The sequence below is a fragment of the Pongo abelii genome, chromosome 14 (assembly GCF_028885655.2).
Source record: "Pongo abelii isolate AG06213 chromosome 14, NHGRI_mPonAbe1-v2.0_pri, whole genome shotgun sequence".
In the NCBI taxonomy this organism is placed as follows: Eukaryota; Metazoa; Chordata; class Mammalia; order Primates; family Hominidae; genus Pongo; species Pongo abelii.
The window spans coordinates 12,647,313-12,664,308 of NC_071999.2; positions in this window are offsets into that span (position 1 = coordinate 12,647,313).

Genomic DNA, 16,996 nt, shown 5'->3' on the forward strand with positions numbered 1-16,996 from the left:
GAAAGAAAGGAGTGAAATGGATTACAATGGAATGGAAAGGAATGGAGTGGAGTGTACTCGAGTGGAGTGGAGAGGAGTGGAATGGCGTTTAATTGGATGGGATGGAAAGGAATGGAATGGAATGGAGTGCAATGGAGAAATGAAATGTGAGCTGAGATTGTGCCACTGCACTTCAGCCTGCGTGAGAGAGAGACATCCTTCCAAAGAAAGGAATGGAGTGGAATAGAGAGGACTGGAAAGGAATGCAATGGCGTGTAGTGGAGTGGAGTGCAGTGGAGAGGGGTGGAATGGAGTGGAGAAGAGTGGAATTTAATGGTGTGGAGTGGAATGGAGTGGAATGGAGTGGAGTGGAGTGGAGTGGAATACAGTGGAATGCAATGGGATGCAAAGGAATAGAGTGGCGTGGTGCGGAGATGAGTGGACTGGTGTGGAATGGAGTGGAATGGAATGGAGTGGAGAGGAGTGGAGTGGAGTGGAATGGAATGGAATGGAATTGAATGGATTTGTATGGAATGAAATGGAAAGGAATGCAAAGGAATGGAATGGAATGGAATGGAATGGAATGGAATGGAATGGAATGCAATGGATGGTGAAATGAAATTTGACCTGAGATTATGTCACTGCACTCCAGCCTGTGTGACACAGTGAGATCCTGTCGAAAGAGGAATGTAAGGGAATGGAGAGGAATGGAAAACAAAGAAATTGATTGGTGTGGAGTGGAGTCGACTGCAGTGGAGTGGAGATGAGTGGAGTAGAATGGAGGGGAATGAAACGGGAAGGAATGGAATGGAGTGGAGTGGAGTGGAATGGAGTGGAATGGTTTGGAATGGAATGGAAGTTAATGGAAAGGAATGGAATAAAATGGATTGGAATGGAATAGAAATGAGTGGAGTGGACTGGAAGGGAATGGATTGGAATGGAATGGAATGGAATGCGCTGGAATGCAGAGGAGTGGATTCGAATGGAACAGATTGGATTGGAATGGAGTGGAAAGGAATAGAATAGAATGGAGTGGAGTGGAGTGGAGTGCAAAGGAGTGGAGTAGTATTAATTGCAATGGAATGGAGAGGAGTGGAGTGCGGTGGAATGGGATGGAATGAGTTGAGAGGAATGGAGTGGATTGGACTAGAATGGAGTGGAATGAAGTGGATTGGAGTGGAGTGGAATGGAGGGGAATGGAATGGAGTGGAGTGGAGTGGAATGCAATGGAATGGAAAGCAGTGGAATTGAATGGCATGAAGTGGAATGGAATTCAATGGAATTGAAAGCAATGGAATGCAGAGAGTGGGATGGAACGGAAGGGAATGGAACAGAGTGAAGTGGAGTAGAGTGGATTCGAGTGGTGTGGGGTGGAATGGAGCGAATTGGAATAGAGAGAGGTGGAACTGAGAGGAATGGAGAGGCATAGAGTGGAGTGGAATGGAATGGAATGGACTGGATTGGAATGCAGTGGAATGGAATGGAGTGGAGTGGAGTGGGATGGAATGTAGTGGAATGTACCGGATTAGAGTGGAATGGAATGGAATGGAAAGGAGTAGAGTGGTGTGGAATGGAATGGAGTGGAGTGGAGTGGGGTGGAATTGAGTGGAGTGGGGTGTAATTGAGTGGAGTGGAGTGGAATGGAGTGGGGTGGATTTTTGTGGAATGGAATGGAGTAGAGTGGAGTGGAATGGAATGGAAAGGAGTGGAATGGAATGGAGTGGAGAGGAATTGAATGGCATGGAATGGAGTGGAGTGGAGTTGAATGGAGTGGAGTGGAGTGGAAAAGAGAAGAATGGAATGGAATGGAGTGGAATGGAATGGAATGGAATGGAATGGAATGGAATGGAATGGAATGCAGAGGAGTGTAGTGGAATGGAGTTAAGGGGAATGAAGTGGAGTCAAGTGGAAAGGAATGGAATAGAATGGAATAGAGTCGAGTGGAATGGAGTGGAGTGGAGTGAAGTGGAATGGAATAGAGTGGAGTGTAGTTGAATGGAATGGAATAGAGTGGAATGGAATGGAAAGCAATGGAATGGACTGTAATGGAGTGAGTTGGAATGGAGTGGAATGGAATGGAGTGCACTGGAGCATAGTGGAATGGACTAGAATGGAGTGGAATGGAAAGGATTTGATTGGAGAGTAGTGGAATGGAAAGGAATGGAGTGGAGTGGAATGGAGTGGAATGGAGGAAAGTGGAGTGGAGTGTAATGGAATGGAATGCAGTGCAGTGGAATGGAGGGGAACGGAATGGAATGCAGTGGAGTGGGAAGGAGTGAAGAGGATTCGAGAGGAATCTAGTGGAATGGAATGGAATGGAATGGAGTGGAAAGGATTGAAGAGGATTCGAGAGGAATCTAGTGGAATGGAATGGAATGGAATGGAGTGGAATGGAGTTTAAAGTAATGGAATGGAAAAGAGACGAGTTAAATGTAATGCATGGAATGGAATTGAATGCAACGGAGAGGAAGGGAATGGAGAGGAGTGGGGTGAAGTGGAATGGAATGGAATTTAGTGGAGTGGAGTGGAGTGAAGTAGTGTGGAATGGAGTGGAGTGGATTGGATTGGTATGTAATGGAGTGGAGTGGAATGGAATGGAATGGAGTGGAAAGGAATTGAAAGGAATGGAGTGGAATGGAATGGAGTGGAGTGGAGCGGATTGCGATGGAATATAGTGGAATGGACTGGAAAAGAGTGGAACGGAATGGGTTGGAATGGAATGGGTTGGAATGCAATGGAATGGAGTGGAATGGAATGGAATAGAATGGAATGGAATGGAATGGAGTAGAGAGGAGTGTAATGGAATGTAGTGGATTGTAGTGGAGGTTATTGGAGTGGAGTGGAATGGATGGGAGTGGACTGGAGTGGAATATAATGGAGTGGAGTGGATTGGAATGGGATTCCTTGCAGTGGAATGGAATGCAGTGGAGTGGAATGAAATGGCTTAGAATGGAATGGAGTAGAGTTCAATGAAGTGGAGTGGAGTGGAAAAGAGTGGAATGGAGTGGAACAGAATGGAATGGAATGGAACAGAATGCAGAGGAGTGGAGTGGAACGGAGTGGAGTGGAATGGAATGAAGAGGAATGGAGTGGAGTCGAGTGGAAAGGAGTGGAATGTATTGGAGTAAAGTGGAGGGGAATGAAGTAGAGTGCCGTGGAGTGTAATGGAATGGAGTAGAGTGGTGTGGAATAAAATGGAATGGAGTGTTCTGGAGCGTAGTGGAATGGAATGGAATGGAGTGGAGTGGAGTGGAATGGAGTGGAATGGATGGAGTGGAATGGAGTGGAGCAGAGTGAAGTGGACTGAGGTGTAATGGAATGGAATGGAATGGAGTAAAGTGAAATGGAATAAAGAGGAGTGGAGTGGAGTGCAGATGAGGGCAATGAAGTGGAGTGTAGTGGAGTGGAGTGGAATGGAAGGAAGTTGAGTGGAGTGGAACGGAGTGGTATTGAATGGAGTGGAGTGGAATGGAGTTGAATGGAAAGGAGAGGAATGGAGTGTAGTGGAATGGAATGCAATGGAGTGGAGTGGAAAGAAGTGGAATGGAATGGAGTGGAATGGATTGGAGTGGAGTGGTGTGGAGTGGTTTGCAGTGGAATGGAATGGAAAGAAATGGAGTGAGGTGGAATGGAATGGAATAGAATAGACTGGACTGTAGAGGAAAGGAATGGGGTGGAATGGAGGGGAATCGAGTGGAATGGAGTGGAGTGTAGTGGAATGGAGTGGAATGTACTGGAATGGAGTAGAATAGAATGAAAAGGAATGGAATTGAGTGGAGTGGAGTGGAATGGACTGGAATGCAGTGGAATGAAATGGAATACAGAGGAGTGGTGTGGAATGGAGTGGATTGTATTGGAATAGAGTGGAATGGAATGGAGTGCAGTGGAATGGAATGGAATGCAATGGAATGGAATGGAGTGGAGTGGAGTGGAGTGGATTGCAATGGAGTGGAGAGGAATAAATTGCAAAGGATTGGAGAGGAGTGGAGTGGAGTGTAATGTAATGGAATGAAGTGGAGTGGAGTGGCGTGAACTGGAATGGAGTGGAAATTAGTGGATTGGAGTGGAATGGAATGGTGTGTAATGGAATGGAATCGATTGGAATGGAGTAGAGAGAATGGAATGGAGTGGATTGGAGTGGAATTGAGTGGAGTTGGGTGGAATGGAGTGGAGGGTAGTGGAGTGGAATGTAATGGAGTGGAGTGTTGTGGAGTGGACTGGACTGGAATGGAATGGAGTGGATGGGAGTGGAATGCAAGGGTGTGTAATGGAATGGAATGGATTGGAATAGAGTAGAGAGAATGGAATGGAGTGGAGTGGAGTGGAATTGAGTGGAGTGGAGTGGAATGGAGTGGAGGGGAGGGAGTGGAATGGAATGGAATGGAATCGAGTGGTGTGGAATGCAATTGAATGGAGTGGAAAGAAATGCAGTGGAATGGAATGGAGTGGAGTGGAATGGACTGGAATAGAACGGAATGTAATGGAGAGGAGTGGAGTGGAATAGTATGCAGTGGAATGGGGTGGAGAGGAGTGGAATGGTATGCAGTGGAATGGGTTGGGGTGGAGTGGAGTGGAATGGCTTGGAATGCATTGGAATGGAATGCAATGGAGTGGAGTGGAATGGAATGGCATGGAATGTTTTGGAATATAAGGGAGTGGAGTGTAGTGGACTGGAATGGATTGGAATGGAATGGAATGCAGAGGAATGGAATGGAATGCAGCGGAATGGAATGGAATGGAATGCAGAGGAATGGAATGGAATGCAGCGGAATGGAATGGAATGGAATGGAATGCAGAGGAATGGAATGGAATGCAGCGGAATGGAATGGAATGGAATGGATTGAATTGAAATGGCATGGAGTGTAATAGAGTCCAGGGTAATGGAACGGATTGGAGCGGAGTGGAATGGAATAGAATGGCATAGAATGGAGTGGATATAAGTGGAGTGGAGTAGAAAGGAGTGTAAAGGAATGGAGTGGAATGGAATGGATGGGAGTGGAGTGGAGTGAAGTGGAATGGAGTGGAATGGATTGGAATGGATTGGAATGGAATGTAAGTTAATGGAATGGAATGGAATAAGATAGAATAGAAATGAGTGGAGTGGACTTGAGTGGAAACTAGTGGAGTGAAATGGAATGGAATGCAATGGAATGCAGCGGAGTGGAGTGGAATGGAATGGATTTGATTGGAATGGAGTGGAATGGAATGGAATAGAATGGAGTGGAGTGGAGTGAAATAGAGTGGAGTAGTGTTAATTGGAATGGAATGGAGAGGAGTTGAGTGCAGTGGAATGGAATGGAATGGAGTTGCGAGGAGTGGAGTGGATTCAACAGGAATGGAGTTCAATGGATTGGATTGGAATGGAGTGAAATGGATTGGAATGGAATGGAATGGAATGGAGTAGAGTGGAATGGAATGGAATGGCATGGGGTGGAATGGAATGGAATGGAACGGAATGGAATATAATGGAATGGGAAGAAATGCAGTCGATTGGAATGGAGTGAGGTGGAATGGACTGGAATGGAATAGATTGGAGTTGAGTGGAGAGGAGTGGAATGGAATGGAATGGAATGGAGAGGAATGGAGTGGAATGGAATGGAGTGGAATGGAGTGGAATGGAATGGAATGGAAAGGAGTGGAGTTGAATGTAATGGAGTGGAATGGAAATGAACGGAATGGGAAGGAATGGAATGGAGAGAAGTAGAGAGGAGTGGAATGGAATGGAATGGAGAGGAATGGAGTGGAGTTGAGTGAAGTGGTGTGGAATGGAGTGGAGTGGAGTGGATTGGAATATGATGGATTGGAGTGGAGTGGAATGAAAAGGAATGGAGTGGAGTGGAATGCAAAAGAATGGAGTGGAAAAGAGTGGAATGGAATGGAGAGCAATGGAGAGGCGTTGAGTGGTATGGAATGGATTGGTGTGGAATTCAGTGGCATGGAATGGAATGGAAAGGAGTGAAATGGAATGGAGAGGGGCGGGATCGAATGTAGTGAAATGGACTGGAATATCGTGGAATGGAATGGAGTAGAATGGAGACGAATGGAATGGAGTGGAGTGGAGTGGATTGGAGATGAGTGGAGTGGAGTGGAATGAAGTGGACTGGAATGCAGTGGAGCAGAATGGAATGGAAAGAAAGGGAATTTAATTGAATGGAATAGAATGGAGTAAAATGGAGTGGAATGCAATAGAATGGAGTGGACTGAGGTGGAATGGAATGGAGCAGAATGGAGTGGACTGGAGTTGAATGCAGGGGAGTGTAGTGGAATAGAGTGGAATGTAGGAGCGGAATGGAATGGAATGGAATTGATGGGAATGCAGTAGAGTGGAATGGAATAGAGTAGAGTGGAGTGGAAAGGAGTTGAGTTGAGTGCAGTGGAGTGGAATGGAGTGGAGTGGATTGGAGTGGAATGCAATGGAGTGGAGTGTAGTGGAAAGGAATGGAATGGAATGGAGTGGAGTGTAGTGGAAAGAAATGGCATGGAATGGAGTGGAGTAGAGTTGAATGGAGGGGAGTGGAGAGGAGTGGAATGGAAAGGAATGGAATGGAATGGAATGGAAAGGGAATGGAATGGAATGGAATGGAATGGAATTCAGAGGAGTGGAGTGGAACTGAGTGGAGTGGAATGGAATGGAATGGAATGGAATGCAGAGGAGTGGAGTGGAATGGAGTGGATTGGAATGGAGTGGAGTCGAGGGGAAAGGAGGGGAATAGAATGGAGTAGAGTGGAGTGGAATGGAGTGGAGTGCAGTTCAGTGGAATGGAATGGAGTGGAGTGGAGGGGAACAGAATATAATCGATAGGAAAGGAATGGAATGGAATGCAATGGAGTGAGGTGGAATAGAGTGGAATGGAATGTAAAGGAGTGTAGTAGAATGGAGTGTAATGGAATGGGGTGGAAAGGCGTGCAGTGGAGTGAAGTGGAGTGTGGTGAAATGTAGTGGAATGGACAGGAATGGAGTGGAATGGAATGGATTGGAATGGAATGGAATGGAGTGGAATCACATGCAATGCAATGGAATTGAATGGAATGGAATAGAGTGAAATGGAATGAAATGGAATGGAATAGAATGGAATGGAATGCAGTAGATTTGAATGGAATGGAGTGGAGTGGATTTGACTGGAGTTGAGTGGAATGGAGTGGAATGGAGTTGAGTGGTGTGGAGTGGAATGGAATGGAGTTGAGTGGAGTTGAATGTAATGGAATGGAGTGAAAGGAATGGAGTGGAGTGGATTGGATTTGAGTAGAGAGGAATGGAGAGGAATGGAGTGGAGTGGAGTGGAGTGGAAAGGAATGGAGTGAAATGGAGTTGAATGGAATGGAATGGAGTTTAATGGAATGGAGTGGAGTGTAATGGACTTGAATGGAAAGGGATGGAGTGGAACGTAGTGGGATGGAATGGAATGGAGTGGAGTGGATGGAATGGAATGGAATGGATTGGAGTGGAGTGCAGTGGAGTGGATTGCATTGGAATGAAATGGAATGAAATGGAGTGTAGTGTAATGGAATGGAATAGAATGGAGTGGAATTTGAAGAATGGAATGGAGTGGAATGAAGGGGAATCGAGTGAAATGGAGTGTAGTGTAGTGGAATGTAGTGGAATGCACTGGAATGGAGTCAAATGGAATGGAATAGAATAGAATTGAGTTGACTGGAGTGGAATGGACGGTAATGGATTGGAATGGCATTTAAAGGAGTTGAGTCGAATGGATTGGAATGAAATGGAGTTGAGTGGAGTTGAATGTAATGGAGTGAAGTTGAATGGAATGGAGTGGAGTGGATTGGATTTGAGTTGAGTGGAATGGAGAGGAATGGAGTGGACTGGAGTGGAGTGGAAAGGAATGGAGTTGAGTGGTGTTGAATGGAATGGAATGGAGTGGAATGGAATCGAGTGGAGTGTAATGGAGTTGAATGGAAAGGAGTGGAGTGGAAAGTAGTGGGATGGATTTGAATGGAGTGGAGTGGAAAGGAGTGGAGTGCAAAGGAGTGGAATGGAATGGAGTGGAGTGGAGTGGAGTGGTTTGCTTTGGAATGGAATGGAATAAAATGGAGTGGAGTGTAATGGAATGGAATAGAATGGAGCGGAATTTGGAAGATAGAATTGAGTGGAATGGAGGAGAATAGAGTGGAATGGAGTGGAGTGTAGTGGAATCGAGTGAAATGTACTGGAATGGAGTAGAATGGAATGGAATGGAATGGAATTGAATAGAATTGACGTGACTGGAGTGGAATGGACTGGAATGCAGTGGAATGGCATTTAATGGAGTGGAGTGGAGTGGAATGGAGTGGAGTGGAGTGGAGTGGAATGGAGTGGAGTGGAATGGAGTGGAGTAGAGTGGAATGGAGTGGAGTGGAATTGAGTGGAATGGAGTGGAATGGACTGGAATGGAGTAGAATCGAATGTAGAGGAGTGGAGGGGAATGGATTGGATTGGATTGGAATGGAGTGGAATGGAATGGAGTGGAAGGCTATGGAATAGAATGGAGTGGAGTGTAGTGGAGTGTAGTGGAGTGGATAGGAATTAGTTGAAATGGAATGGAGTGCTGTCGAATGGAGAGGAATGGATTGGAGTAGAATGACATGGAGAGGAGTGGAGTGTAGTGGAGTGGATTGCAGTGGAATGGAATGGAATGAAATGGAGTGGAGTGTAATGGAATGGAATAGAATGGAGTGGAATTTAGAAGAACGGAATGGAGTGGAAGGGAAGGGAATCGAGTGGAATGGAGTGGAGTGTAGTGGAATGGAGTGGAATGTGCTGGAATGGAGTCGAATGGAATGGAATGGAATAGAATTGACTTGACTGGAGTGGAATAGACTGGAATGGAGTGGAAAGAAATTTAATGGAGTGGAGTGGAGTGGAGTGGGACTGGAATGGACTGGAATGGAGTGTAGATGAGTGGAGTGGAACGGAGTGGATTGGATTGGAATGGAGTGGAATGGAATGGAGTGGGAGGCAATGGAATAGAGTGGAGTGTAGTGCATTTGAGTGCAATGTATTGGAGAGGAATTAATTGGAATGGAATGGAGAGGAGTGGAGTGCAGTGAAATAGAATTGAATGGAGTGGAGTGGCGTGGAGTGGACTGTAATAGAGTGGAATGGAGTGGATTGGAGTGGAGTAGAATGCAGTGTAATCAAATTGAATTGAATGGAATGGAGTAGATTGGAATGGAATGGAGTGGAGTGAAGTTGAATGGAGTGGAGGGGAGTGGAGTGGAATGGAATGGAGTGGAGTGGTGTGGAATTGAATGGAATAGAAAGGAATTTAGTGGAATGGATTGGACTGGAATGGAATGGACTGGAATGGAATGGAGTGGAGTGGAGCGGAGTGGAATGGAATGGAATGGAGAGGAATGGAGTAGAATGGTATTCAGTGGAATGGGGCGGAGTGAAGTGGAGAGGAATGGAAAGGCATGGAATGCAGTGGAATGGAATGCAATGGAGTGGAGTGGAATGGAATGGCATGGAATGGAATGGAGTGTATGGGAATGGAGTAGAATGGAGTAGAATGGAGTGTAGTGGACTGGAATGGTGTGGAATGGAATGGAATGCAGCGGAATGGAATGGAATGGAGTGAAGTGGAATGGCGTGTAAAGCAATGGAGGGGAGTGCAGTGGCATGGATTGGAATGGCATGGAATGACGTGAAGTGGAGTGGAGTGGAGTGTAATGGAAGGGATGGGAGTGGAGTGGAATGGAATGGAATGGTATGGAATGGAGTGGAATTAAATGTAGTGGAGTAGAAAGGAGTGGAATGGAATGGTGTAGAATACTGTGGAATGGAGTGGTGTAGAATACAGTGGAATGGAATGGAGTGAAATGGAATGGAATGGAGTGGAGTGGAGTGAAGTGGAATGAAGTGGAACAGACTGGAATGGGTTGGAATGGAATGGAATAAAATGGATTGGAATGAAATAGAATTATGTGCAGTGGAATGGAATGGAATGCAATGGAATGCAATGGAAGGCAGAAGATTGGAGTGGAATGGAATGGATAGGATTGTAAAGGAGTGGAATGGAACGGAACGGAATGGAATAGAATGGAGTGGAGTGGATTTGAGTGGAGTGCAATGGAGTAGATTGGTATTAATTGGAATGGAATGCAGAAGAGTGGAGTGCAGTGGAATGGAATGGAATGGAGTTGAGAGGAGTGGAGTGGTTTGGACTGAGAGGAGTGGAGTGGAGTGGCATGGCGTGGATTGGACTGGAATGGAGTGGAATGGAGTGGATTGTAGTGGAGTGGAATGGAGAGCAATGGAATGGAATGGAATGGAGTAGAGTGCAATGAAATGGAGTGGAGTGGGGTGGAATGGAATGGAATGGAAAGAAATGCAGTGGAATGGAATGGGGGGAGTGGAATGGACTGGAACATAACGGAATGGAGTTGATTGGAGCACAGTGGAATGGAATGGAATGGAGAGGAATGGAGTGGAATGGAATGGAGTTGAAAGAATGTGGAGTAGAGTGGAGTGGAACGGAATGCAATGAAATGCAGTGGAATGGAATGGAATGGAGTGAAGCGCAATGGAATGGCATAGAATGGAGTGGTATGTAGGGGAGTGAAGTGGATTAGACTGGAATGGAATGGAGTGTAGTTGACTGGAATGGAGTGGAATGGGGTGGAATGGATCGGAATGGAATGGAATGGAGTGGAGTGCCGTGGAGTGCAGAATAGTGGAATGGTACGGAGAGCTGTGGATTGGAGTGGAATGGAATGCAAGGAAAATTGAATGGAGTGTGGTGGAATGGTGTTGAATGGAATGGAGTGGCATTGAGTTGAATAGAATTGAGTGGAGTAGAATGGAATGGAGGGGAATGGACTGGAATGGAGTAGAATGGAATGGAGCGGAATGGAATGGAATGAAATGGAATAGAGTGGAGTGTAGTGGAATGGAGTGGAATGGAGAGGAATGGATCGGAGTGGAAAGGAATGGAATGGAGTAGGAATGGAATGGAGTGAAGTGGAGTGAAGTAGAGTGGTATGGAATGGAATGTGTTGGAGTGGAGAGGAGTGAAATAGAGTAGAACAGAGTGCATTGGAAAGGAGTGGCTAGGAATGGATTGGAATGGAGTGAAATGGAGTGGCATGGAAAGGCATGGAATGGAATGGAATGGAATGGAATGCAGCAGAGTGGATTTTGGTGGAGTGGAGTGGAGAGGAATAGAGTGGAGTGGAGTGGAAGAGAATGGACTGGATTGGAGTGGAACGGAATGGAAGGGAGTTGAATGGAAAGCAATGGAATGGAAAAAAATGGAGTGTAATTAAGTGGAGTGGAATGGAATGGAGTGGAGTGGACCTGAATGGATTGGAATGAAATGGAGTGGAATGGAATGGAGTGGTGTGGAGTGGAGTGGATTGCATTGGAATGGAGTGGAATGGAAAAGAATCGAGTGGAATGGAATGGAATGGAATGGAATGTAGTGGAGTGCAGTGGAGTAGATTGGAATGGAATGGAATGGAGTAGAATGGAGTGGAATGGAATGGAGTGGAATAGAGTGGAGTGTATTCGAGTGTAGTGGAGAGGAATGGAGTGGAATGGAATGCAATGGAATGAAATCTGAGATTCTGCCACTGTGCTCCAGGCTGAATGACAGAGTTAGATACTCTCGAAATTAAGGATTGGAATGGAATGCAGTGGAATGGAGTGGAATGGAGGGGAATGGAGAGGAATGGAGTGGAGTGGAGTGGAAGTGAATGGACTGGATTGAAGTGGAATGGAATGGAAAGGATTGGAGAGGAATGGAATGTAATGGAGGGGAGTAGAGAGGAATGGAGTCGAGTGGAATGCAGCGAATCAGAGGGTAGTGGAGTGCAGTGCAATGGAATGGAATGGAGTGGAGTGTAAAGGAGTGGAATGGAATGGAATGGAGTGGAGTGAAAAGGAGTGGAGAGGATTGGAGAGGAATGGAGTGGAATGGAACAGCATGCAATGGAGTGGAGTTGAATGGAATGAAATGGAATGGAATGGAGTGGAGTTGAATGGAATGGAATGGAAACGAGTGGAGTATAATATAATCGAGTGGAAGGGAATTGAATGGAATTGAGAGGAAGGGAATGAAGAGGAGTGGAGTGGAATGGAATGGAATGGAGTGGAGTGGAGTGTTGTTGAGTGGAGTGATGTAGAGTGAAGTGGAGAGGATCAGAATGTAATGGAGTGGAATGGAGTGGAATGGAAAGGAGTGGAGAGGAATGGAATGGAAAGGAATGGAGATGAATGGAATGGAAAGGAATGGAGTGGAATGGAATGGAGTGGAGTGGAATGGAATGGAAAGGAATGGAGTGATATGGAATTGAAAGGAATGAAGTGGAATGGAATGGAGTGGAGTGGAATGGAATGAAATGGAGAGGAGTGGGATGGAGTGGCATGGAATGGAGTGGAATGGGGTGGAATGGAGTGGAGTGGAGTTGGATGGAGTGTAGTGGAATGGACTGGAATGGACTGGAATGGAATGGATTGGAATGGAATGGAATGGAGTAGAATGTAATGGAATGGAATAGAGTGGCGTGGAATGGAATGGAGTGGAGTGGAGTGGAGTTGAGTGAAGTGGAGTGGAATGGAGTTAAGGGGATTGGAGTTCAATGGAATGGAGTGGCGTGGAATGGAATGGAATGGAATGGAATGCAGTGGAATGGAATGCAGTGGAGTCGAATGGAATGGTATGGAATGGAGTGGAGTGTAGAACAATGGAGTGCAGTGGAGTGGAAAGGAGTAGAATGGAATGGAATGGAAAGGAAAGCCATGGAATGGAATGAAATGCAGAGGAGTGGAGCAAAATGGAGTGGAGTGGAATTGAGTGGAGTCTAGTGGAAAAGAGTGGAATGGAATGGAGTAGACTGGAGTGGAATGGAACGGAGCGGAATGGAATGGAATGGAATGGAATGGAATGGAGTGGAATAGAATGGAAAGTAATGGAGTGGAATGGAATGTAATGGAGTGGAATAGAATGGAAAGAAATGGAGTAGAATGGAATGGAATTAGGTGGAATGGAGTGGAATGGAATGGAGTGCACTGGAGCATAGTGGAATACAATGGAATGGAATGGAGAGGAATGCAGTGGAGTGGAATGTAGTGGAATGGAGTGGGGGGGAGTGAAGTGGTGGGGGGTGGAATGTAGTGGAATGGACTGGAATGGAATGGAATGAAATGGAATGGAGTAGATTGGAGTGGAATGGAAGGATTGGAGTGGAGTACATTGGAATGGAGTCGAGTGGAATGGAGTGCAGTGGAGTGGAATGGAGTGGAGTGGAGTGGAATGGAAAGGAATGGAGCGGAATTGAATGTAGTAGAGTGGAATGGAGTAGAATGTTAAGGAGTGGAGTGGAGCATAGTGGAGAGGAATTGAGTGCAATGGAGGGTAGTGGAATGGAGAGGAGTGGAAAGGAGTGGAATGGAATTGGATTTAATGGAATTTAGCGTAGTGGAGGGAACTGGAATTGAGTTGAATGAAATGGAATGGAAAGGATTAGAATGAAATGGAATGGACTGGAGTGGAGTGAAATGGAATAGAATGGAATGGAATGGAAAGGAATGGAAAAGATTGGAGTGCAGAGGAATAGAATGGGACAAAATGGGATGGAGAGGATTGCAGTGGAGTGGAGTGGAGTGGAATATAATGGAATGGAAAGGGATGAGATAAAGTAGAGTGGAGTGGAGTGGAATGGAGTGGAGAGGAGTAGAACGGAAAGGAATGGAATGGAGTGGAATGCAGTGGAATGGAAAGAATGGTACTGGAGTGAAGTGGAATGGAATGGAATGGAGTGAGCTGGAATGGAGTGGATTTTAATATAGCGGAATGGAGTGGAATGGAGTGGAGTGGATTGGACTAGAATGGAGTGGAATGGAAGAGAATGGAGTGAAATTTAATGGAAAGGAATGGAAAGGCATAGAGTGGAGTGGAATAGAGTGGAATGGAGTGGAATGGAGTGGAGAGGGATGAAATGGAATTTAATGGAGTGCAGAGGAGTGGAATGGAACGGAGTGGAGTGGAATAGAGTGGAGTTCAATGGAGTGTAATGGAATGGAATGAAGTGGAGTGCAAAGGAGTGGAGTGGATTGGATAATGGAGTGGATTGTAATGGAATGGAGAGGAGTGTAATGGAGTTTAATGGAGAGGAATTGTTGGTAGTGGAGTGGATTGTAATGGAATGCAACGGAGTTGAGTGGAATGGAGTGGAATGGAATGAAATGAAGTGTATTGGAAAGGATTGGAGAGGAATGGAGTGGAATGGAATGGAATGCAGAGGAGGGGAATGGAGTGGAATGGAGTAGAAAAACAGCGATGTAGAGTGGAGTGGAATGGAATGGAATGGAGTGGAGAGGAATGGAGTGGAGTGGAATGAAGGGGATTGGAGTGGAATGTAGCGAAATGGAGTGGAGTGGAATGGGGTGGATAGGAGTGGAAAGGAATGGAGTGGAGTGGAGTGGAATGGAGTGGAGTGGAGTGGAATGGAGTGGAATTGACTGGAATGAAGTGGAATGGAATGGAGTGGAGTGGAATGGAATGGCATGTAATGGTATCGAATGCAGTGGGGATGTTTGGAACGGAATAGAATGGATTTGAGGGAAGTGGAGTGGTATGTAGTGGAACGAAATGGAATGGAATGGAATGGAGGGAATGGAGTAGAATGGAATGGAGAGGAGTGCAATGGAATGCAAAGGAATAGAAAGGAATGGAGTTGAATGTGATTTAGGGGAATGGAATTGAATGGAATGGAAAAATTGAATGGAAAGTGGTAGAGTGGAGTGGAATGCAATGGAATGGAGTGGCGGGGAGTGGAGTGGAGTGGTGTGGAATGGAGTGGAGTGGAGTGGAATGGAATGTACTGTAGTGTAATGGAATGGAAGGAAATGGAGTGGACTGAAAAGGAGTGAATTTGAGTAGAGTGTAATGGAATGGAATGGAATGGAGTGGAATGGAAAGTAATGGAGAGGAAATGAATGGAGAGGTGGAATGGAGAAAAATGGGGAGGGGTGGAGTGGAGTGGAATGGAATGGATTGGATTGGATTGGAATGCAGTGGCAGTGAATGCAGTGGAATATAGTGGAATGGAGTGGAGTGGAGTGGGATGGAATGTAGCTGAATGGACTCGAATGGAGTGGAAAGGAATGGATTGTAATGGAGTGGAATGGAATGGAATGGAATGGAATGGTGTGGAGTGGAGTGGAGATGACCGGCGTGGAGTGGAATGGAATGGAGGTGATTTGAGTGGAATGGAATGGAGTGAAGTGTAATGGAATGGAATGGAATGGAATGGGGTGGAATGGATTTGAGCGGAGTGGAATGGAATGAAATGGAATGGACTGCAGAGGAGTGGAGGGGAATGGAGTGGAGTGGAATGGAGTGGAGTCGAGAGGAAAGGAGTGGAATGGAAAGGAGTAGAGTGGAGTGGAATGCAGTGGAATAGAGTGGAGTGGAATTGAAAGGTGTTGTCTGGAGAGTAATGGAATGGAATGGAGTGGAATGGAATGGATAGGAATGGAGTGACGTGGAATGGAATGAGGTGGAATGGAGTGGAATGGAATGGAGTGCACCGGAGCGTAGTGGAATGGAATGGAATGGAGTGGAGTTGAATGGAGTGGAATGGAAAATAGTGGAATGGAGTGGAGTGGAGTGAAGTGGACTCGAATGGAATGTAGTTGAAAGGATTGGAATGGAGTGGAATGGAATGGATTGCATTGCAATGAAATGGAGTGGAATGTAATGTAATGGAATGGAGTAGAGTGGAGTGGAATGGAATGTTGTGGAGTGTATTGGAGTGCAGTGCAGTGGAGTGTTATGGAATGGAATGGAGTGGAATGGAATGGAATGCACTGGAATTGAATGGAGTGGAGTAGAACGGAATGGAATGGAAAGGAGTGGAGTGGAGCATAGTGCAATGGAATGGAATGGAATGGAGTGGATAGGAGAATAAAATGGAGTGGAATGGAGTGGATTCTAGTGGAGTGGATTGCAGTGGAATGGAATGGAATGAAATGGAGTGAGGTGGAATTGAGTGGAATAGAATGGAGTGGATTGTAGAGGAATGACATGGAGTTGAATGAAGGGGAATCGAGTGGAATGGAGTGGAGTGTAATGGAATGGAGTGGATTCTACTGGAATGGAGTCAAATGGAAAGGAATGAAATGGAATTGAGTGGAGTGGAGTGGAATGGACTGGAATGGAGTGTTAGGGAATGGAATGCAGAGAAGTGGAGTGGAATGGAGTGGAATGGATTGGAATGGAGTGGAATGGAATGGAATAGAGTAGAGTGGAGTGGAGTGAACTGCAATGGAGTGTAGAGGAATTCATTGGAATGGAATGGCGAGGAGTGGAGGGCAGTACAACGTAATAGAATGGAGTGGAGTGGAGTTGAGTGGACTGGAATGGTGTGGAATGGAGAGGATTGGAGTGTAATGGGATGTTGTGTAATGGAATGGAATGGAATGGAATGGAGTACAGAGAATGGAATGGAGAGGAGTGGAGTGGAATTGAGTGGAGTGGAGTGGAATAGAGTGGAGTGGAGTGGAGTGGAAAGGAATGGAGAGGAATGGAATGGAAAGGAAGGCAGTGGAATGGAATGGAGTGGAGTGGAATGGACTGCAAAGGAACGGAGTGGAGTGGAGTGGAGTGGAATGGAACAGAAAGGAATGGACAGGAATGGAGTGGAATGTTATGCAGTGGAATGAGGTGGAGTTGAGTGGTGTGGAATTGAATGGCATGGAACGCAGTAGAATGGAATGTAATGGAGTGGAGAGGAGTGGAATGGCAAGGAATGTTGTGGAATATAGGGCAGTGGAATGGAGGGGACTGGAGTGGAGTTTAGTGGAGTGGAATGGAATGGAACGCAGTGGAATGGAATGGAACGCAGTGGAATGGAACGGAATGGAATGGATTGAATTGGAGTGGAGTGGAATGGAGGGTAATGTAATGGATTGGAGTGGAGTAGAATGAATGGAATGGCATAGAATGGAGTGGAAAAAAGTGGAGTGGAGTAGAAAGGAATGCAATGGAATGGAGTGGAACGGAGTGGAATGGAGTGG